Below are 22913 nucleotides of genomic sequence, written 5' to 3'. Positions count from 1 at the left end.
CCAGTTACCGCAGATACATACCAGAACCACATACTGAAGTCATATGGGCATTCACTTCTTTACTGGACGGATCACGATTACCATTTCTTTATTAAAGCTTTCATTTCATACCTACTCATGTGTAGTTTGCCCTCTTTTCAGGTATACTGACCAGCCAGGCCAAGTCAAACCTCAGGTCTTGGTAAGTTAGGGGTTATCGTTTGGATATGAAGACTCTGACTACAAGTTAGAAGGCTGGCCTGAATTTGTAGGAGGAGGCTGGGGCTATATAGCCCTCCTCCCCTGTCGGGTCCAGTGTTGTTTTGGCTTCCTGGTTCCCACCCACCCAGTTCCCCAAATACATTTCATTTTCTTTTTAATGCATTTGATACAGTCAGGGTATGCCATCTTTTCAGGTATACTGACCAGCCAGGCCAAGGCACATCTCAGGTCTTGGTAAGTTAGCGGTTATCATTTTGATATGAAGAATCTGACTACAAACATATGTGTACCTTATCTTAAACGTGCCATAAAGTTATAAACCATCAATTGCATAGGATTAAAATAAGCACACAAGATCTCATAAAATGCCCTCAATTGGGATCTATACACTGCACCTTAGATAACAAGTAGTGTAATTATAAATAAGCAGACACTTTTAAAAAGAGTAAACATGTATAAAACTACCAGATATATATGAATAAAGGTAAAAAGTAGCGCTGAGGGTAAAGAATATTACAAACACAATGAGCTACACATCAAATTATGATAATGTGTAAAGCAACAAAATTAGTCCATAAATAAACATGATAGAGCAAAACCTGTAGGTCATCAACCGCGTGAACAAGCATGTTTCCCCTCCCCAGCTGGGTATGAACTCACCAGAAAATATTGCCTCACACTCTCTTGTTATAACCACCAGCAGTTAACCACCTCAGGGCTCAAGTGAATTCCATTCACACGTGTTTCAAAAGGTAATATGTTGAAGAAATAAGACTCCAGATAGTGTGATATCGTCAAAGCATCAAACACATTTATTAAGAACCACAGCCCGATGGTATTGTACTTACAAACAGGCAGATTAACCACTTGCCGCCCGCCCTGTAGGCAATTGACGGTGGCAAAGTGGTTGCATAATCCTGATCGGACGTCGGGGGCGCTCATCGCGGCGATCGTTGTTGCGGGGTGTCAGTCTGACACCCGGCAACTACGATCTCGGTAAAGAGTCTCCGACGAAGACTCTTTACCACGTGATCAGCCGTGTCCAATCACGGCTGATCACAGTGTAAATAGGAAGAGCCGGTGATCAGCTTTTCCTCACTCGCGTCTGTCAGACGCGAGTAGTGGAGAGCCGATCGGCTGCTCCTCTGACAGGGGGGGTCTGTGCTGATTGATTATCAGCACAGCCCCCCCGAGGATGCCCACACTGGACCACCGGGGACGCCACCAGACCACCAGGGATGCCCAGCAAAAGGTATGCCACCCTAGACCACCAGGGATGCCAGTCAGTGCCACAATGGATGCCAATCAGTGACCACAATGGGCATCACTGATTGGCATGCATTATTGTTTGGCACTGATTGGCATCCATTAGTACAGTATAACATAATACAATGCCGCCTATGAGTGCCCACCTGTGCCGCCTATCAGTGCCCACCCGTGCCACCTATCAGTTCCCACCCATGCCCATCTGTGCCGCCTATCCATGCCCAGCTGTGCCTCCTATCCATGCCCATCTGTGCCACCCACCCATGCCAATCCGTGCCAGCTATCAGTGCCAATTTGTGCCACCTATCAGTGCCCATCCATGTCGCCCATCAGTGCCACCCATCAGTGCCGCCTATCAGTGCCACATATCAGTGCCCATCAATGCCACCTCATCAGTGCCACTTCATTGGTGCCACATCATTGCCGCCTTATCAGTGCCCATCAGTGTAGCCCCATCAGTGCCCATCAGTGAAGGAGAAAACGTACTTATTTACAAAGTTTTGAAACTGAAACAAAAAAAAACATTTTTTTTTCAAAATTTTCCGTATTTTTTTATTTGTAGCGCAAAAAATAAAAACCGTAGAGGTGATCAAATACCACCAAAAGAAAGCTCTATTTGTGGGAAAAAAATGATAAAAATTTCATTTGGATACAGTGTAACATGACTGCGCAATTGTCACTCAAAGTGTGACAGAGCTGAAAGCTCAAAATTGGTCTGGGCAGGAAGGTGTTTAAGTGCCCGGTATTGAAGTGGTTAAAAAAGCATTGATATGCTAGAGATGCCAGAGATACCCTGTCGCTGTGGACATAAGGTGTGTGTCACTTCTCACCCAACCTAATGTTCAAAATACATGGAAAGTCCCTTCCGGTGGAGTGTAGACGTCACTTCCAGTTGCCGTACAGCCATTACACAGGATTAAATATTTGAACTGTTCCAATCTTCATGGACTGCAACTTCTCAGCTTGTTTGTATCTCCTCCAAACCCTGTGGATGATTTAATGATCACGGAGTTATTCAGAAAAGGAGAGTGTTGGTAAATTACATATACTCTAACCTGACAGTTCCCCGCAGAAGCTGGCGGGAGAGGAGCGGAGGGAAGTTAGTTAGTTAGTTTGTTACTTAGTTTTAAGTGATATTAACATGTAACTTACTCAATTTTTTTAAGTTGGTAAAACGTATTTTCCAAATGTATTTGATATATGTTTGAAGGTTTTTATATAAAAATAATACAATAATATGTTTAAAAAAAAAAAAAGGAATAGTCTCATAAAACAGGCTTTCAAAAGAAATGAGCATGTATTATTTATAAAGTGTTACAAATGTAATCTTATTAAAGCAGCATCAAATGTAAATGTAAATGTTTAACAAAAAAAAGAAAAAAAAATGCGTCTTTCTCCGCTAACATATCAAACTGAAACACATGTATATACAGTATATCTGTAAAGAACATAGAATACAGAAAGTATTAACTTTTTTTTTAAGCCTTTTAGGAAAGTAGTTTGCACTTTAACCATTTCAACCCCAGAAGGAATTGACCTCTTAACGACCAGGCCATGGCACTGTGTCGCTTTAACCGACAATTGTGTGGTTGTGCGACGCTGTACCCAAACAAAAAAATACTGGCACTTTTGAAAAAAAATATTTTTAATTTCTAGACTTGTGGGCATGCTCCTGCCATACGCAGCAGGCATGCTCACTTGGTGGTTATATCCTGTGCAAAGACCAGCGTACACCTATGGCAGTTTGTGCAGGAGAGCTTATCTGCCACAGTATAATGATGGTGGCTGGTCAACAAGTGGTTAAAGTGTGAACTTTTGAAGATAGATAGATTCCCCACAGCTAGCTCTAAAAAGATCTGAAAAACTTCAAAGGTATGTTTTAGGTTTTCAAGGTAGCAAACCCCATAATCATTCTTTCTGATACAAAATGAGAGTGCTGTATTAAAAAAATAAACTTAATATACATATGCTTGTTTTTCCTGCCAATGCAGCATAAATATGGTATATGTAAATGAAATGTAATAACAAAGTGGGTGGGGCTTTAGGTTACATAATCTAACGTTGAATGTCCAATATCTCAAAAATCCAACAAACAGAAAGTTTGTTTTGGTGGTACAAATCAGCACAAGCACAACACAATCAAATTGTATAATTGTTGTAAAATTTAATAACATGTGGTGCAATGTGGGAGAGGTATCATCAACTATAATGCACAATATCTCTGAAACCAAACCAGTACTTACATTCGTTTTTAGGGCACAAAGCGGCACAGATGCAGTGCAAATGAATGCTATATTTGTTTTAAATTTTTAATAACACTGGGTGCAAAGTGGGTGGGACTTGGTGTTGAATAATGTCAATTTGAATTCCTATGTCTCAAAAACCAAACAGGCTGAAACATTATTTTTGTGGCACAAAATGGTTTTTAACCACTTGAGACCCGCGCTATAGCTCACCCTGCATCTTGGTTTTGTTCTGCAGAATGGAATAAGCACAAGCTTTTTGAGCGAGTTGTCTCAATAGGTGTATACAACGGACGTATGTCCATTTATTATACATATATTAATCAGCAAATAAATCTGCAAATTTTAGATGGTATGTTAAGCAACATTTAATGCATGTGCAAGCTAATTTGTTCAATATTCATTCTTACCTTTCAATGGCATTGCATGGCTTTGTAGTGACTTGGAAAAATTCTTGTCACTTATGGCACTCCTTGGTCCTGATGGTCCTCAAACATATGGGAACTGCCTTGTGCTAGTTTTCAAAGTTCCAAAAGACTTCAAACTCTTTAAAATATACAGCATAAAAACTTGTGCGATTGCACATTTGGCAAATATGTGTCCCGCAATTTCAGTTAAATGAAAAGATAAATTTTTTTAAGTAAATGTAACTCAATTAGAATATGGGAATGCACAAGTTTTGTCTAGAATACTCAATATTATACATTGTTTTCATAAATGTAAAAGGTGTGTTTTAAGAACTAATGAAAATTAAGTAAGGTACTTAACCACTTCAGCCCCGGAAAAATGTACCCCCTTCCTGACCAGAGCACTTTTTGCGATTCGGCACTGCGTCGCTTTAACTGACAATTGCGCGGTCGTGCAATGTGGCTCCCAAACAAAATTCATGTCCTTTTTTCCCACAAATAGAGCTTTCTTTTAGTGGTATTTGATAACCCATGCAGTTTTTATTTTTTGCGCTATAAACAAGAAACGAGCGACAATTTTGAAAAAAACACATTATTTTTTACATTTTGCTATAATAAATATCTCCCAAAAATATATAAAAAAAAATGTTTTTTTCCTCAGTTAAGGCCGATATGTATTCTTCTACATATTTTTGGTAAAAAAAAAAAAAAAAAAAAAATCGCAATAAGCGTGTATTGATTGGTTTGCGCAAAAGTTATAGCGTTTACAAAATAGGGGATAGTTTTATGGCATTTTTAATAAAAATTTTTTTACTAGTAATGGCACCGATCAGCAATTTTTTATCATTACTGCAACATTATGGCGGACACATCGGACATTTTTGGGACCATTGTCATTTATACAGCAATCAGTGCTATACAAATGCACTGATTCCTGTGTAAATGACACTGGCAGTGAAGGGGTTAACCACTAGGGGGGCAGTGTAGGGGTTAAGTATGTTCTGGGGAGTGCTTCTAACTGTGGGGGGGTGTGGCTACGTGTGACACATCACTCATCTCTGCTCTCAATCACAGGGAGCAGAGATCAGTGACACTGTCACTAGGCAGAACAGGGAGATGCTTGTTTACATTAGCATCTCCTCGTATCTCAGCGGTGATCGTGTCCGCGGGACCCGGGACCCGACTCACGGAGCTTGCTGCGGGCACGCGCGTGTGCTAGCTGGCTGCCTCTTAAATGGCAATGTACAGGTACATTAGTTTACCTGTACGAGCCCTTCTGCCGACGTATATAGGCGTGAGGCGGTTGGCAAGCGGTTAAAATATCAAAGTAAATGAATTAACATTTATTTTTATGTTGAGAATTATAAAATTCTTATGTTAAAATTACAAGCCAGCAGAATAGTTTTTTTATCAGTGTAAGCTTCTTGTTTGGTAAAAGGCTTAACGCGTTTGTTACCCCAGCTTATCTTATTCCTGGTATATGCCTGCTGTACCATGTACTTGGAAGAAAAAATTTCCTGTTCTCTTTGTATCGTTTCCTTTATATGAAATCCCTGATGTTCCTGCTAATCCCTCTGCTTTCCTATTAGAAATTGACCACACTAAACAGGAGAACACACAGTAGTCAGTTCTCTAGCTATGCTGGGAACTCAACCTGCTCTCCTCCAATGATCAGACTTGTTCTGACCCACCCCCCTGCACAGCCATTCACTGGAAAGCTCAGTGTGCTGCTGCTTCTCCTCCCCCCAGCTCTTATGCAGCTAAGAACAGAGGGCTTGTGGTCACTTATAAAAAAGGGAAAAAAGAATTTAGAATGTTTTTTTTTATTTTAGTTTTAGAATTTTACAAACCAATGTTTTGCCTTTCATTTCTATTTCAAAATGAATAGGTTGTTTTATAAGGGGATCATGTACAATAACTTTACATTCCATTTTCATATGCATTCAGATTTTTGTATTTCCCTTCATGTGAAACTAATAATTCATTGTACATGGGTTATACCCCACTATTTGTTGTATAGCTTGTGGATGTATAAAATAAGCCAAGCAAAATATCTATAAAACACCTAGGGATGGATTTACAGTTGTACTCTGCTACTGCAGTTGATCTAGAACTTAGTAAATCAGGTAAAATGTTAATTTGCCCAAAAAAAAAAAAAAAGAAATGGGCCCAGGTTTGGATGATAGCTAAGTAGCATTTCCTCATTTACTAAGTTCCAGAACAACTGCACTTGCAGAGTGCACAATTTATTTGCATTTAGTTAAAATGTTTCCTGATGCTACTCTTTCTTATCAGGTGGTCCTCTTTCCTTTTCTTTCAATTTAACTTTATTCTCTTAACATCTGATGCTGTGAGAAAAAAACTATTTCAGCCAAAAGAACTCGCTGCTCCAGGCGAGACAGGAAGCCTAATGATATCACAGGTGCCCGCCTCGGCTCCCCTCCACATACGATCAACACTGAAGAAATGGCTGCACTCCAGGATCCATCAAAATTCTTATTTAATAACGAACATCCCAAGTGTTACAGACAGTTCAAATGGTAGACACGTTTCACACACTAGCAGGTGCGCCTATTCATTACGTAATGAATAAGCGCACCTGTTAGTGTGTGAAACGCGTCTACCATTTGAACTGTCTGTAACACTTGGGATGTTCGTTATTAAATAAGAATTTTGATGGATCCTGGAGTGCAGCCATTTCTTCAGTGTTGATCGTATGTGGAGGGGAGCCGAGGCGGGCACCTGTGATATCATTAGGCTTCCTGTCTCGCCTGGAGCAGCGAGTTCTTTTGGCTGAAATAGTTTTTTTTTTTAAGTTATATTTTACATTCATATCTGCATGCACAGGATCAAATGGTTATGCCTTGCTGGAACCTGCAGGGTAAAATATCAATAAGATCAGATTTATTAAGTTATTTTTAACTATGTGTATTTTTATTTAAATTTTACAATCAGACCTATATACACCTGTGAACTAGTTAGGGGTCCCAGTGACCTCTAAAAGTGCAGCAGGGGAGTAGCACAAAAGCTCCACTTGCCAGTACACCTACCTTCGTATCAGAGCTGCCCAAGGGCCTGGTACCCTGTTTTTTTTGCGGAAACCCCTGACAAGGCATTCCTTACCAATGCTGAAGAGCCAGTATCAATATAGTAGTAGGGCTGCATGCTCATCACTTCTATTTTATAGTGATACCAGCCTGATGTGCTGTTTTTCATTCAATTAAAAAAAAAAAACCATGGCCATTATTGTGTAGTTTTGGACTGGGATTATTGTCTTGCTGGAAGACTTTTTCAAGGTTTAAATAAAACTAGAAGCAAAACCTCTCTCTTAAATTTGAATGGAGTGGATTTTGAACCTCTATGTGGATATCATTGTTGTTGGTGTCCCTGTTAAGGAGAAACACTTACTGTAATTGTCCTGGTCACCATTGTCACCAGGAATGAAAGTGAGGATAAAGCTGGTCATAGATGTATTGAAATTTGACCGGTTCAGCAGGGACAGCCTAATTTTGATCCATCTATGGCCTTTCCCATTCATGAGAAGTCGATCTATCAATTGACTTCTCATAAATGGGCTTGTTGGAAAATTTTGCTTTGATCAGTGCATGCAGCCAATCACCTACAGCGCTGATCAATGTATTGTGACAGAAGGAGAGTCCAGCAGTCAGAATACAATAACGCAGGAGCAGCCCATCCACCTTGACTATGTGGAGGAGGGAATCAGTTCAGTTTTTTTTTTGTTCAGCCTACGAGTTGAACAAAACAAATTGAGTTATGTATAGGCAGCTTAGTTCCAAATTTTTCAGTTGCCACCAGATCAAGTAATCTTTCAATAGGGAAATTTTGTTTCCATAGCAAATTTCTAAAGCTTCATACACAAAATCTGACTTTGTACAAACTTTCCCGTGGATTTTTGTACAAAGGGCGTCACCCGTGAACTTGCACATGGCAGGACTTTTTCAGCCAACTTTCACCAAATCACGTGGTTTTTCTGCTCTTTACCGCCACCTTTGGTCAACTTCTGTATTGTTGTCTGATCTTTTGCATTGGTTCTGAGCATGCGCATTTGTACATTGTACAAAAGTCCTATGGTTTTCTGTACACACGATCAGACTTTGCTCCATCTGACTTTTGTTGCTGAAGTTTGTCCGTTCGCACGGCCAACAAAAGTCTGATGAAAACCAAAAAAGTTTGTCCGATGGATCGTACACACGGTCGTATGTTGCCTTAAAACAGCTAATTTGCATGTTTGTTGTCAAAAAGTTTGATCGCGTGTACGGGCCTTAAGTCTACAGGACAGCTTTCACTTTAGATATATCTTTTGCAGACTGCATCAAGTTTTTCACCAAGATTTTCTTGTTTTTTTCTTGCATTTATTCTTCTCTCACCAACCTATGATCCAGCTGCACAGAAACACCCCCACTTCATGATGCTGTAACCACCATCACTGATCTGCAATGTTTGGCTTACTCCAAACATATGGTTTAGTCTGGTGGTCTCATCAGATCATAGAATCTTTTTTCTGGTAATTTTTGATTCTCCCATGTGCATTTTGGCAAACTCTTCATGAGATATCCTTTGAATTTTAGGTTACAGTGGCTTTATTTTTGCACTTTCCCAAAAAGTTATGACTGGTAAAACACCTCGACAGCAGTTCTTGGGGGTTGATTTAAAGTAACATTAACCCCCCTGGCGGTATTCCTGAGTCTGGCTCGGGGTGAAAATTTTGTACCATTAGCGGTAACCCCGAGCCAGACTCGGGACGGCATCGCTGAATCCAGGAAGAGGTTACTTACTTTGTCCCCTGGATCCAGTGATGTCCCCCCGCTGTACGAGCGAGCCGTCCTCCGCTCGATCTATCACGGAGCCCCTGCGAGTGTTGCGATGCATGGGATGGAGAACAGCGCCAAATTCAAAAAGTAAAACACACACATTACATACAGTATAATGTAATCTTACAGGTTATTTCACATCCCCTTTGTCCCTAGTGGTCTGCCCAGTGCCCTGCATGCAGTCTTATAATATAAAAACAGTTTTTTATGCCTGGAAACTGGAGATTGTCCATAGCAACCAAAAAACTGTCCTTTTACATCAAAAATGGTTTTAGACCAGCTAGAAAACAGCGATAATAAATTAGAATCATTCGCAGAATTGAGCGATGGTGATTTGTGGGGAGATCCGTCATCAAATACTGAAATGTAATGACAGTGACAATTCTGCAACTGAGCAAATTTCTGTGTTTTGCTTTGATTACATTATTGAATAATTTTTATTATTGTTATATTATTTGGTATAATTATTTATAATTATTTATTATATTATAATTTATGATTTCATTTTTCAAACTTTATTATACCCGGGATGTCTGCTAGACTCTGGTTTGGACAGATTTAAGTGAGTTATTCTTAAGAATTACAGGACTACAATATAAAACACCAAATTTCCATGCAAAATAATGGTACCACTTTCAGCACCTAAAATCTGAAATAATAATACCGTCAGGGAGGTTAAAGGTAATTATTTTTTTGTGAATAAAGGCAAATAGACTGTGCACTTTTCAATTGAAGTCTCACCGGAGCTTAGTAAATGTGGGGTAGCTCTGCTAACTGCCATCATCCAATCATTTGCAAGCAAAAATGCTGTTTTTTTAAATATTATTTGTAGGCGATTATATGTTGTTTGACTTTGATATGACTTTGAAGTGACTTTGATAAAACATTTACACTGTCTGGCATTGCAATCGGATCAAAGTAGTGCAGGAAGCTTTTCTGAAGTCACAACGACTTCAGTAATGTCAATTGGAATAGCTCTCAAAGAGATAAATGGCATTTCACATGTCCTGCGACTTTGGGTCTAACAAGTTGGATCCTAAGTTGCATAAGCGTGAAAGGAGCCTTAAGGTTGTAATACGTTTCTTGGTGGCCTCCTTCCTCTATTCTTTTTCTTGCATTCTCATTCAATTTTGGTGCATGGCCTATTCTTAGCAGATTTACGACTGCAATACTTATTATTCCTAAAGTGTATGTGAACCCAACAATGAACTTCTATTGTTTGATCTCTTTTGGTCTGTAAACTACTATAAGCATTGAGTTGTATCTGTTGTATAGGTGCAAAAATATTGGTTAATCCTGACAGAAATCCTGCGTGCTGATAATTCTCTTTGTTCTCTGAATCTGCCGCAGGAGGTTATCATTTAGCATTACTCCAAGTTCTCTCTGAACACCTACACCCTCTGTAAGTTCAGGGCCATCTTTAAGGCAGGGCAAAAGGGGCAGCTGCCCTGGGCCCTGTCATTGTTGTGGGGCCCAAAGCAGCTGCCTCATACTTGCCAACTATCCCAATTTACATTCCCTTGTCCCTTGAAGTTTTAGTCCTGTGCTGCTACTAATGCTGCCCAGCTCTGCCCTATTGTGTACAGATGACTCACCTGCAGACCCTGTTTTTACATGTAAATACTGGCATTCATATGTAAATAGCAGCGGCATGCATATGTAAATAGCTGAGGCCAACTGCATTGATATGTAAATAAAAGCAGCATTCATAGGTATAGCATGCCCCCCTGCAGTGAGGAGAAGATGTGACCAGTGAGCAGTATTACTGTACAGCAATCTCTAGAAGCCAATCAACAAGCATAAATGTGCTGTAACCTCTAGCAACTAATCAGTGAGTCTTAAGGAGTGCTGTAACCTCTAGCAACCAGTCAGTAAGCAGTAATGATATGCTGTAACCTCTGGCAACCAATCGCAATCGCTGCCTGATCTGATACAGTAAACTGATTTTAAGTCTAGCTGCTATTTATTGTATGTCTCAGAGAAGGTGGAGAGCGAAATTGCATGGGGGAAGGGGGGCCCTAAGAAAATTTTTGCCCAGGGTCCAATCAATATTAAAGACGGCCCTGTGTAAGTTGTAACACTTTCTGGATGAGGGTGACAATGCCATTTGCCATAGGTACAGTATGGTGAGTGAGTGGTAACTCTAGGAAAGAAAGTATGTTATTATTAAGATCATCAGGTGAAAATAAAGGCAACATGTAGAATAAAGACCAATGCAGCCACCACAACTTAGAACTGGTAAGAGTCCATGTATTATTTTTTTTCTTGTGTTAGATAACACTTTAATGATTGTATTTCAAAAGATATATTTAGTGACTTAGAATTTTTGTTTTATCCATCCTGTCCTGTATTTTTCACTTACCTTTCAATCGAAATGCTTGGAGTTTTCTTTTGTCTTCATGGCACAGGTTATACTATGACACTATACAATCAGTTAGGGGTGCCACCCTCTTTATCCACGGCCGCTGCCGCTGCCTATTCATGCATCTGGCCCCTTTCAGGACACCGGGCACATGAATTAAGACAGGGTTTTTTTTTTTTTAAGCAACTGATTAGAGCCAGAGGCTCTAGTAGGCTTCAAACTAGTGTGGGCTTGGGTTGCAGAGTATTGCGCTATGAGCCCACCCAGGTGTCACAACAGCAAATAAATATTCACTGTTGAAACACCTTGTGACAGGACCCACTGTCACTGTGTGTTTTGGAGGGGGCTGTGGGCTCGTCTCCTACCCACAGACTATGGGCCAGCAGAGAACATGATATTTGGAGGGCTATTTGCCGTCTCCCACCACCTGGAGAAGATGCCACCTCCAGACATTTGTGTTGGTTTGTTCATCGGAACCGGGTGAACGCGGCTTGGCTTGTGGAGTCGTTCCTGGCTATATAAACCTATTAGCCGTCTGGGTCAAATATATACTTTTATTCCACAATGTACTTTTAGCTGATAAAGACAGATACAAAATTATACTGAGATAATGCAATGCTATATCCCTCCCCCCCCCTGTTGTTGTGTTTAATTGTGTTGGGTCATGGCATGTAGACAAAAGGTCTGGACTGGAGACACATCCCAGCAGGGGAGGTGTAAGGAGGGGCTGCCTGCTTATCATAATCCCTTTATGTGTTTCAACTGTAGTTGTTTGAATATACAAGTGTTGAGTTTCCATTGGTTCTTCCTTCTCCCCTACCCCCTTATGACAAGGCTAAGGGGAGTGCCCCTAACTGTGTTTAAAGTGTATGTTTGAAACTTAATAAACAGTTTATGCTCTGGATGTTTAACCCTCAACACCTGTATGGCTTGTCTCGTGATTGAGGGGTTAAGGGCTGGTTATGGCGAATCTGCAGGCTGCGGGTGCGTTTGGAGGACAGGAGACACAGGTCTGGCGGAGATTCCCAGCAGTGGTATCCGAGATCCGTCACAGTGTTGGCAGCGGTGGGACGTCTCCTCAAGGCCGGGACATCCAAATCACCACCGGGATTCAAGATCCGGGCAGCCGTCGAGGAGCGATATGGGGACCAGCCAACATGACAGCAGAGTTCGGGAGGAGGCTGCAAGGCATGCGGAAGCAACATCGGGGACCAGCGACAGAGCACACCATGCTCGGCTGGGAGGATGTGATCCGCCGGCAACTCTGGCAAGAGACGCTAAACCATGAGCAGCACCATCAGGGGAAGATCCTTCCCTCCTCCACAGAGATGTACTGGACTGCACGAGAGGTGTTCCTGAGGTGAACCACGAGATGAGTGGGAGACTGAGCTCGGAAGATTGGTTCGGGAGGAGATGAGGCTGGATGCCAGCTATAGAGCCCTCCAGTGGTTCGCGGCTCAACTGTGGCCAGGTACAGCAGATGGCAGCCCAACAGAAGGCGTTGGCTACGGCGGCGTGGGGCTACTCCATCAAAAAATTTACGGAGACCCAGACTTTGGTAGCATCGAGGAGTGGCGACTGGAAGACATCCTGGACTTCCGAGATGAGGTGCTGGACCTCCCAGAAGAGGCATGTGACCTGGAGGAATTGGAGTTCCTAGTTGAGCAGGAATGGGAGCTCGAGATTGCCTACACCAGGGCTCGACAAAACCCGGGCGCCAGGTCGCATTGGCGACTAGAAATAGCGACCTCGTGCCTGGGGCAGCACAGCTGGGGGTATCCTGTCTCTGTGGACCCCCCCAGTGTGATCGCGTCGGGCCGTTCCGCCGGCGGCCGAAAATTTAGGCCGCGGCTTTGAGGCCTTCTGCGGTCCTATGATTCCTTATGGAATCTGGCGCCCTCTTGTGGTCGCCGTTGGTATGACAAACCAGCAATGCTAATGAAGTTTCCTCTGCCTGTTTTATATTACCTGCCTTTTCTTCCCTTTATTTAGAACCCCCTAAACATTATATATATTTTTTATTCTAACACCCTAGAGAATAAAATGGTGGTTGTTGCAATACTGTCTGTCACACCGTATTTGTGCAGCGGACTTACAAGCGCACTTTTGTTGGGAAAAATAATTTAGTTAATAAAAAAATAAGACAACAGTAAAGTTAGCCCAATTATTTTTTATATTGTGAAAGATAATGTTACGCCGAGTAAATTGATACCCAACATGTCACGCTTCAAAATTGCACCCGCTCATGGAATGGCGACAAACTTTTACCCTTTAACCACTTTCAGACCGGACCATTTTGCTGGTAAATGACCAGAGGTCTTTTTACACTTTGGCACTGCGCTGCTTTAACTGGTAATTGCGCGGTCATGCAATGTTGTACCCAAACAAAATTTGCGTCCTTTTCTTCCCACAAATAGAGCTTTCTTTTGATGGTATTTGATTGCCTCTGCGATTTTTATTTTTTGCGATATAAACGTAAAAAGACCGCAAATTTTGAAAAAAAATGATATTTTCTACTTTTTGTTATTAGAAAAATCCAATAAACTCAATTTTAGTCATACATTTAGGCCAAAATGTATTCAGCCACATGTCTTTGGTAAAAAAAAAGTCAATAATTGTATATTTATTGGTTTGCGCAAAAGTTGTCACATCTACAAACTAAGGTACGTTTTCTGGAATTTACGCAGCTTTTAGTTTACGACTGCCTATCTCATTTCTTGAGGTGCTAAAATGACAGGGCAGTACAAAACCCCCCCAAATGACCCCATTTTGGAAAGTAGACCCCCTAAGGAAATTGATAAGAGGCATGTTGAGCCCATTGAATATTTTATTTTTTTGCCTCAAGCGATTGAATAATGACAAAAAAAAATTTTTTTTTTTTTTTTACACAAAGTTGTCACTAAATGATATATTGCTCACACATGCTATGGGCGTATGTGAAATGACACCCCAAAATAAATTCTGCTGCTTCTCCTGAGTACGGGGATACCACATATGTGGGACTTTTTGGGAGCCTAGCCGCGTACAGGGCCCCGAAAACCAAGCACCGCCTTCAGGCTTTCTAAGGGCGTAAATTTTTGATTTCACGCCTCACTACCTATTACAGTTTTGAAGGCCATAAAATGCCAAGATGGCACAAAACCCCCACAAATGACCCCATTTTAGAAAGTAGACACCCCAAGCTATTTGCTGAGAGGCATGTTGAGTCCATGGAATATTTTATATTTTGCCACAAGTTGCGGGAAAATTACAAACTTTTTTTTTTTTTTTTTTTTTTTCACAAAGTTGTCACTAAATGATATATTGCTCATGCATGCCATGGGCATATGTGAAATGACACCCCAAAATAAATTCTGCTGCTTCTCCTGAGTACGGGGATACCACATATGTGGGACTTTTTGGGAGCCTAGCCGCGTACGGGGCCCCGAAAACCAAGCACCGCCTTCAGGCTTTCTAAGGGCGTAATTTTTTGAGTTCACTTCTCACTACCTATTACAGTTTTGAAGGCCATAAAATGCCAAGATGGCACAAAACCCCCACAAATGACCCCATTTTAGAAAGTAGACACCCCAAGCTATTTGCTGAGAGGCATGTTGAGTCCATGGAATATTTTATATTTTGCCACAAGTTGCGGGAAAATTACAAACTTTTTTTTTTTTTCACAAAGTTGTCACTAAATGATATATTGCTCACGCATGCCATGGGCATATGTGAAATGACACCCCAAAATAAATTCTGCTGCTTCTCCTGAGTACGGGGATACCACATATGTGGGACTTTTTGGGAGCCTAGCCGCGTACGGGGCCCCAAAAACCAAGCACCGCCTTCAGGCTTTCTAAGGGCGTTACAGTTTTGAAGGCCATAAAATGCCAAGATGGCACAAACCCCCCCCCCCAAATGACCCCATTTTAGAAAGTAGACACCCCTAAATTTAGGGGTACACTAGTGAGACTAGGTAATAAATGGCGGGTGCCCTGAAACTATAAAAAAATAACTAACCAACCAGCGTCACCTGTAACAGTTATATGGTGATCACTGGTGAAAGGGTTAACTAGGGGGCAATCAGGGGGCTTTATGCGGTAGTATATGGGGGTCCCTGGCGCTATAAAAAGCTGCGGCGAACCTAAATACCTACCTGCCTAACTAGCGTCACCTGTGACACTAATACAGCGATCAGAAAAACGATCGCTTATTAGGCTGGGTTCACACTGGAGCGATGCGGGAACGCCACGAATGCGCGGCGGGTTCCCGCATCGCATGCCTCCCGGCGGCAGTTCACACTGCCCTATGCGAACTGCTGGGAGTGTCAGTGAAATGTTAATGACACCCCCAGATCAGTTCGCATATCGCAGTGCGATCTGCAAACTTGGATCGCATGGTGTGAACACCCATGCGATCCGATTCTGCTGCGGACCAAAAAAAGGGTCCCGTGCGAGTTTGCGGCGGGTGCGGCGGGTGCGACACGAATTCAGCCATACTATCTGTATAGCTGAACTCGAATCGCACAGAGATCGGATGTGATTTGCACTGCAGTGCGGTGCGAATCACATCCGTTCTCATAAACCGCTGCAATGTGAACCCAGCCTTAGTGACACTGGCGACGGGGGGTGATCACGGGGTTAAACCTTTATTGGGGGGGTTAGGGGGGTACCTTAGAACTAAAGGGGGCTAACCCTAACTGCCCTAACAGTTATTAGTCACAAATGACACCTGCCGGGTGATCAGGGGGTTAAACCTTTATTAGGTAATAAATGGCGGGTGCCCTGAAACTATAAAAAAATAACCAACCAGCGTCACCTGTAACAGTTATATGGTGATCACTGGTGAAAGGGTTAACTAGGGGGCAATCAGGGGGCTTTATGCGGTAGTATATGGGGGTCCCTAGCGCTATAAAAAGCTGCGGCGAACCTAAATACCTACCTGCCTAACTAGCGTCACCTGTGACACTAATACGGCGATCAGAAAAATGATCGCTTATTAGGCTGGGTTCACACTGGAGCGATGCGGAAACGCCGCGAATCCGCGGCGGGTTCCCGCATCGCATGCCTCCCGGCGGCAGTTCACACTGCCCTATGCGAACTGCTGGGAGTGTCAGTGAAATGTTACTGACACCCCCAGATCAGTTCGCATATCGCAGTGCGATCTGCAAACTCGGATCGCATGGTGTGAACACCCATGCGATCCGATTCTGCTGCGGGCCAAAAAAAGGGTCCCGTGCGAATTTGCGGCGGGTGCGGCGGGTGTGGCGGGTGCGGCGGGTGCGGCGAATGGCTGAACTCGAATCGCACAGAGATCGGATGTGATTTGCACTGCAGTGCGGTGCGAATCACATTCGTTCTCATAAACCGCTGCAATGTGAACCCAGCCTTAGTGACACTGGCGACGGGGGGTGATCACGGGGTTAAACCTTTATTGGGGGGGTTAGGGGGGTACATTAGAACTAAAGGGGGCTAACCCTAACTGCCCTAACAGTTATTACAGTCACAAATGACACCAATGCAAAAAAAAAAAAAAAAAAAAAAAAAATGACATTGGTGTCACTGTGACTGGGGGGGCAGGGGTAGTTGGGGGGGTGATCGGGGGGTAAAGGGGGGGTGTGAGTGTGCCTGGCATGTTCTACTGTGTGTGGGATGTGTTGGTGCAACTCACTGATCCGCTCTCCTCCGTGTCGGAACGAAAAATACCGACACGGAGGAGAGAATACATCACTTCCTCTCCTGTGTTTACATTACAGGAGAGGAAGTGATGTCACCGGGGATTTCCATTCGTCGGGAGCGATCGCGAGGGGGTGGCCATGAATGAATGGCCGTCCCCTCGTCCGGGATCGCTCCCGAACGAAAACCGACCGCCGCAGGCACCGGGCGGGGGCCCGATCGGGCCCCCGACCCGCGGGAGGCAAATCACGTACATGTACGTGCTTATGCCTGCCCGTGCCATTCTGCCGACGTACATCGGCGTGAGGCGGTCGGCAAGTGGTTAAAATCTCCATAGGCGACGTTTAAAAAAAATTCTACAGGTTGCACGTTTTGAGTTACAGAGGAGGTCTGGGGCTAGAATTATTGCTCTCGCTCTACCGATCACAGCGCTACCTCCTATGTGTGGTTCGAACACCGATTTTATATGCGGGCAGGACAGGGCGCGTTTAAAAATTATTATTTTTTCTGCTTATTTTAACTTTTTTTTTTTCCACTGTTCTTTTAAAAAAAATGTTGTGTCACTTTTATTCTTATTACAAGGAATGTAAAAATCCCTTGTAATAGAAAAAGAATGACAGGTCCTCTTAAATATGAGATCTGGGGTCAGAGAGACCTCGGATCTCATATTTACACTAAAATGCAATTGAAAAAAAAAATTGTCATTTGAAAAAAATAAATAAAATGTCCCTCTAAGAGCTATGGGCAATGACGGCGCTGCTATCTTCCCCTCACTCGTCTCCATGTCAGGCCAGGGACAGGTCCGGATCGCCGTCACGGACCTGGCGCCTAACTTTTTAAGCTGGCTCCTAGATTCCAAGCAAATTTGTCAACCCCTGGCCTACAGGCAGCTGTTTGATGGTTATCAGCAGCCTGGCATGGCTCCCGTTGCCTGGGACTGTCCGGGAGAAATAGCGGACAGTCACGAAGACGTGGCGCAAATGGGGCCAGGGGTGTCCCTATGTTTTCCTGTCCTAACCGCAATGGAAGAAGCGGCGATGATACAGAGGGCACTATGAGTGCTAGAATGCCGGAACACATCTGAGGTTCCCCAGGCAGCGAGACAAGCTAATAGCATAAAAGTCTCGGAAGGGGGAGTTGAGACGGGTGCTGGAAGGCTGGTAGATGGTGATCAGCAGCAAGTCCAGAGTATCGCATCCGGTGCCCCAGCAGAAGCGCTGGCTACGAGGCAGAGCCCCGCTGGCCTCTGCCCACCCTCAGAGTTAGATCCAGGGAGACCGAGGAATGACCTCAGTGAAATGTTTCCCCAGCAGCAGATATTCCCACCAGGAGTGGAGAAAGCAATTCTCCCTCCCAAGCACTTGGACCCTACCCCAGTGTTTATATCCCCAGCAGAAGCGCTGGCGATAGAGCAGAGCGCCGCTGGCCTCTGCCCACCCTCAGAATTGGATCCGGAGAGTCCCAGAGGTGATCTTCGGGAGCTGTTTTCCCAGCAGCGGATATCCCCACCGGGAGTGGAGAAGGCCATTCTACCTCCCCAGCAATTGGACACTACCCCAGTGTTCACCTTCCCAGCAGAAGCACTGGCAATGGAGCAGAGCGCTGCTGGCCTCAGCCCACCCTCAGAGTTAGATCCAGGGGATCCGGGGGATGACCTCAGTGAGCTGTTTTCCCAGCCGCAGATATCCCCACTGGAAGTGGAGAAAGCAATTCTCCCTCCCAGCACTTGGACACTACCCCAGTGTTTATCCCCCCAGCAGAAGCGCTGGCCCCTACCCAGCCCTCAGTATGCTTTTGGAGGGTTTGGGAGACAGCCCCTGTCAGAAGTCGCCCCAGCAGATGGAGGGGAGAATACCCTTCCCCTCTCTAGCAGCTGAACTCTACCTTTGTATATATTCCCCCAGCAGAAGCGCTGGCTACGGTGCTGTTGGTCTCTGCCCAGCATCAGAAAAAGAAATGGAGAGTCCGGGAGATAGTCTCTCCAAGATACCTCCCCAGCAGATGGTAACTACACCAGGAGAAAATCAAGTACCCTTTCCTCCCCAATGGCTTAGCACTACCAGCCTAAGCTCCCTACCAGCTGAAGCGCTGGCATCGGGACAGAGGATTATTCAGCTCCCCCCTATACCTGCAACCAGACCCCGGATTAGGGGAGTGCAGACAGATGTTCCCACTCTGCAGTGGCTGTTTTTATTCACGGGAGACCGTATGTGCGGTTTTGCTCCCCATCGCCAGAGTCATACTTTTCCTTATACTGTTTGCCCGGGGTGGGAATTTGTGACTAACGCAGGTCCAGACCAGTTGAGGGTCAGCGACCTGGTTAGTCTGTTTTTAAAAGGGGAGAAATGTGATAGAACCCACTGTGTTTTGGAGGGGGCTGTGGGCTTGTCTCCTACCCACAGACTATGGCCCAGCAGAGAACATGATATTTGGAGGGCTATTTACCGTCTCCCACCCCCTGGAGAAGATGTCACCTCCAGACATTTGTGTCGGTTTGTTCATCGGAACCGGGTGAACGCAGGATCTATGGCTGGGCTTGTGGAGTCGTTCCTGGCTATATAAACCTATTGGCCCTTCTGCGTTTGAAGGACAGGAGACACAGGTCTGGCGGAGATGCCCAGCAGTGGTATCCGAGATCCGTCACACACCTCAATCCGGCTAATCAGAAAAAGTCCCATTTTCTGATTGTCCGAAAAGAGAAGAGTCCCAATAGGCCGCCGAGGAGGAGAGAGGAAATGGAAGCCGTCGCCATGATGCCCATGGGAGAGCAGGAGAAGGGGAAGCTGCTGGGGGGGGGGGCTGCAACCATTTGCCGCCCCCCCCCCAAAAAAGACACCGGCCACCACTGTATACATTCAGTTAATTTGTATGTTTTGTTGTACTTTATTTAAATCACGTTGCAAAGATTGGTTATTATGTTGACAATAAAGTGGTGTTCCACACACACAAAATAAAAATTATTAAAATTCCTAAAAAAAAAAAAAAATTTGGAAAAGTCTTTTTTTAACTCACCTCTAAATGCCTGTTGCTAGGGGGTCCCTCGTAGTCTGCCTCCTTCAGTGCCTGGGCTGGTGACATTACTTCCCCTCGGCGCAGGAATGGCTCAGCTCTGCCCCCTCCCTCCTGTCAGTCATCTGGGAAATGTGACAGGTCCTAGATGATTGTGCGGCCAATCACGGTGAGTGGCGCCGCTCGCACATGTGCAGTGGGTGCCCGGCTGTGGCTTCACAGTTGCTGTGCACACAGTTGCAATTCAGGCGCGGCCGAGAGGAGGGGGGGACAAGTGGGGCTTCGTTCCCCCGCATCGCTTGACCCTGGGACAGGTAAGTGTCCGATTATTAAAAGTCAGCAGCTGCAGTATTTGTAGCTGCTGACTTTTTTTTTTTTTTTTTTTAAAGGGAACACCTCTTTAAAGACCATATTTCTGTTGATCAGTGTAAAAAAAAATGAAAATAAGGCCTCATACACATGGACATTTTAAAAAATGGCTGTAAAGCTACTACAGACGCCAGGAAAAAAACAGCGTTAAAAACACATTTTTTTCCGTGTTTTGCATTGAATTCAATGCACGTTAAGCTGCGCTAGCTTTCAGCCGTGTTTCTCTGTCTCTATTCAAAAATCAATGGTTCCCTATGGGAGCCCATTGATTTGAATAGAAGTCACACCAGAAGTTGGATCAAGATGATGTGCTAAGGATATTGATGGTGGAACCCTGCAAAAATAAAAAATACATTTGCATGAGGTTCTACCCCAAGACGATACCAGACCCTTCAGTCTGGTAAGGATCTTAAGGGGAACTCCCACACCAAAAGAAAAATGGCGTCGGTGTCCCCCCATGATCCATACCAGACCTTTATCTGAGCATGCAACCCGGTAGGTCAGGAAAAGGGGGGCGAGCAAGCACCCCCCCTGGACCATACCAAGCCACATTCCCTCAACATGGGGGGGTTGGGGCCTTGGGGCGGGGGGGGGGCCCTGTGCCCCCACCCCAAAGCATCTTGTCCCCATGTTGATGAGGACAAGGGCCTCTTCCCGACAACCCTTGCCCTTGGTTGTTGGGGTCTGCGGGCGGGGGGCTTATCGGAATTTTGGAGTCCCCTTTAATAAGGGGGCCCCCAGATCCTGGCACCCCATCCTATGTGAATGAGTATGGGGCACATCATACCCCTACCCATTCACCTGGGGGAAAAAATGTCAATAAAAAAAACACACTACAAAGGTTTTTAAATTCATTTATTAGGCAGCTCCGGGGGTCTCTTCCAACTTCTCCATGCTCTCCGGCCTCTTCTACCGGGCTCCTCCGCTATATTCTGCCCGCTGTTTTGCTAGCGGTTGCCCGGTCTTCTCCATCGTCATCTTACCTCTGATCTTCCTCCGATGTTGACTCCACGCTCTCTCCCACTGTAATGCAGTGTGCAGCAACTTATATAGGCATGGGGCGTGGCCACCGGGTGATGTCACACAGTGATCCCACCCCTTATGACATCAACGACCAGAGGCATGATGGGACGGTGACGTCATAAGGGGTGGGATCGCCGATTTTGATTAGAGACAGAAACGCCGGATGAGGCTTAACACAGCGTTAAGCCTCGTTAATGCGCATTTAACACCTTTTGCCGCTGTCTGACGTTTTTACAGCTCTAGTGCTGGAGCCTCAAAACACGCTGGTCCTTGATTTTTTTTGGATCTTAAAAACAACCATGCCTGTTACAGCTCAAAAACGCCATGGTGTGTATGGGCCCATTGAATAACATGGAGTGGCGCTCTTAACCACTTGCCGCCTGCCCTATAACAAAAGCACGGTGGCATAGTGGTATCAAAATCCTGACCGGACGTTATATGACGTGATCAGGATTTTGAGCCGCTGTGCGCCCCCAGGGGCGCGCATCGCGGCGATCGTTGTTGCGGGGTGTCAGTCTGACACCCCGCAACTACGATCTCGGTAAAGAGTCTCTGACAGAGACTCTTTACCACGTGATCAGCCGTGTCCAATCACGGCTGATCACAGTGTAAATAGGAAGAGCCGGTGTTCGGCTTTTCCTCACTCGCGTCTGTCAGACGCGAGTAGAGGAGAGCCGATCGGCTGCTCCTCTGACAGGGGGGGTCTGTGCTGATCGCTTATCAGGACAGCCCCCAGAGGATGCCCACACTGGACCACCAGGGATGCCACCAGACCACCAGGGATGCCCAGCACAAGGTATGCCACCCTAGACCACCAGGGATTCCAGTCAGTGTCCACAATGGGTGCCAATCAGTGCCCACAATGGATGCCAATCAGTGCCCACAATGGGCATCACTGATTGGCATGTATTATTGTTTGGCACTGATTGGCATCCATTAGTACAGTATAAAACAATACAATGCCGCCTATCAGTGCCAATCTGTGCCGCCTATCAGTGCCCATCCGTGCCCATCTGTGCTGCCTATCCATGCCCATCTGTACCGTCTATCCATGCCCATCCGTACCGCCTATCCATGCCAATCGGTGCCAGCTATCAGAGCCAATTTGTGCTACCTATCAGTGCCCATCAGTGGTGTAGTGGGTAGCACTCTCACCTAGCAGTAAAAAGGGTCACTGGTTCAAATCCCAACCACACCACAACACTACCTTCCTGGAGTTTGTATGTTCTCCCTGTGCCTGCGTGGGTTTCCTCCTACACTCCAAAGACATGCAGGTATGTTAATTATCTTCTGTCCAAAATAAATTGACCCCTGTATGTGAGTTGGGGACCTTGGATTATGGGCTCCTTGAGGATAGGGACCAATGTGGAGTGCTGTGTAAATTGACAGTGCTATATGGGTACCTTAAATAAATAATAATAGATGAGCATCTTAATGAGACACGATGTACAGGGATAGGGACCATTGTAGACACTCACTCAGGTTGGAGTGGAGTCTTTATTTAACCTTACTAACTATTCTCCCTCCCGATTGGCTGAGACACAGGA

General features: G+C 44.7%; 1 protein-coding gene and 1 long non-coding RNA gene across 3 annotated transcripts in view; one reads left to right on the top strand and one right to left on the bottom strand.

The window, feature by feature from the left end:
• Positions 1–22913, top strand: part of LCP2 (lymphocyte cytosolic protein 2) — a 398083-nt gene that overhangs the window by 47511 nt on the left and 327659 nt on the right. The gene's annotated exons all lie outside the window — the stretch shown is intronic.
• LOC143963837 (uncharacterized) overlaps positions 378–22913 on the bottom strand; it is a 28960-nt gene continuing 6424 nt past the window's right edge. The window contains exon 3 of the long non-coding RNA XR_013271046.1: positions 378–2452. This is a non-coding gene — a long non-coding RNA (uncharacterized LOC143963837). The remainder of the gene's footprint in view (positions 2453–22913) is intronic.

Source organism: Lithobates pipiens, unplaced genomic scaffold (assembly GCF_037356315.1).
Source record: "Lithobates pipiens isolate NorthernLeopardFrog02 unplaced genomic scaffold, aLitPip1_a1.2 Scaffold_8, whole genome shotgun sequence".
In the NCBI taxonomy this organism is placed as follows: Eukaryota; Metazoa; Chordata; class Amphibia; order Anura; family Ranidae; genus Lithobates; species Lithobates pipiens.
The sequence above is the reverse complement of the archived record's forward strand: the minus strand, read 5'-3'. Positions and strand labels throughout refer to the sequence as shown.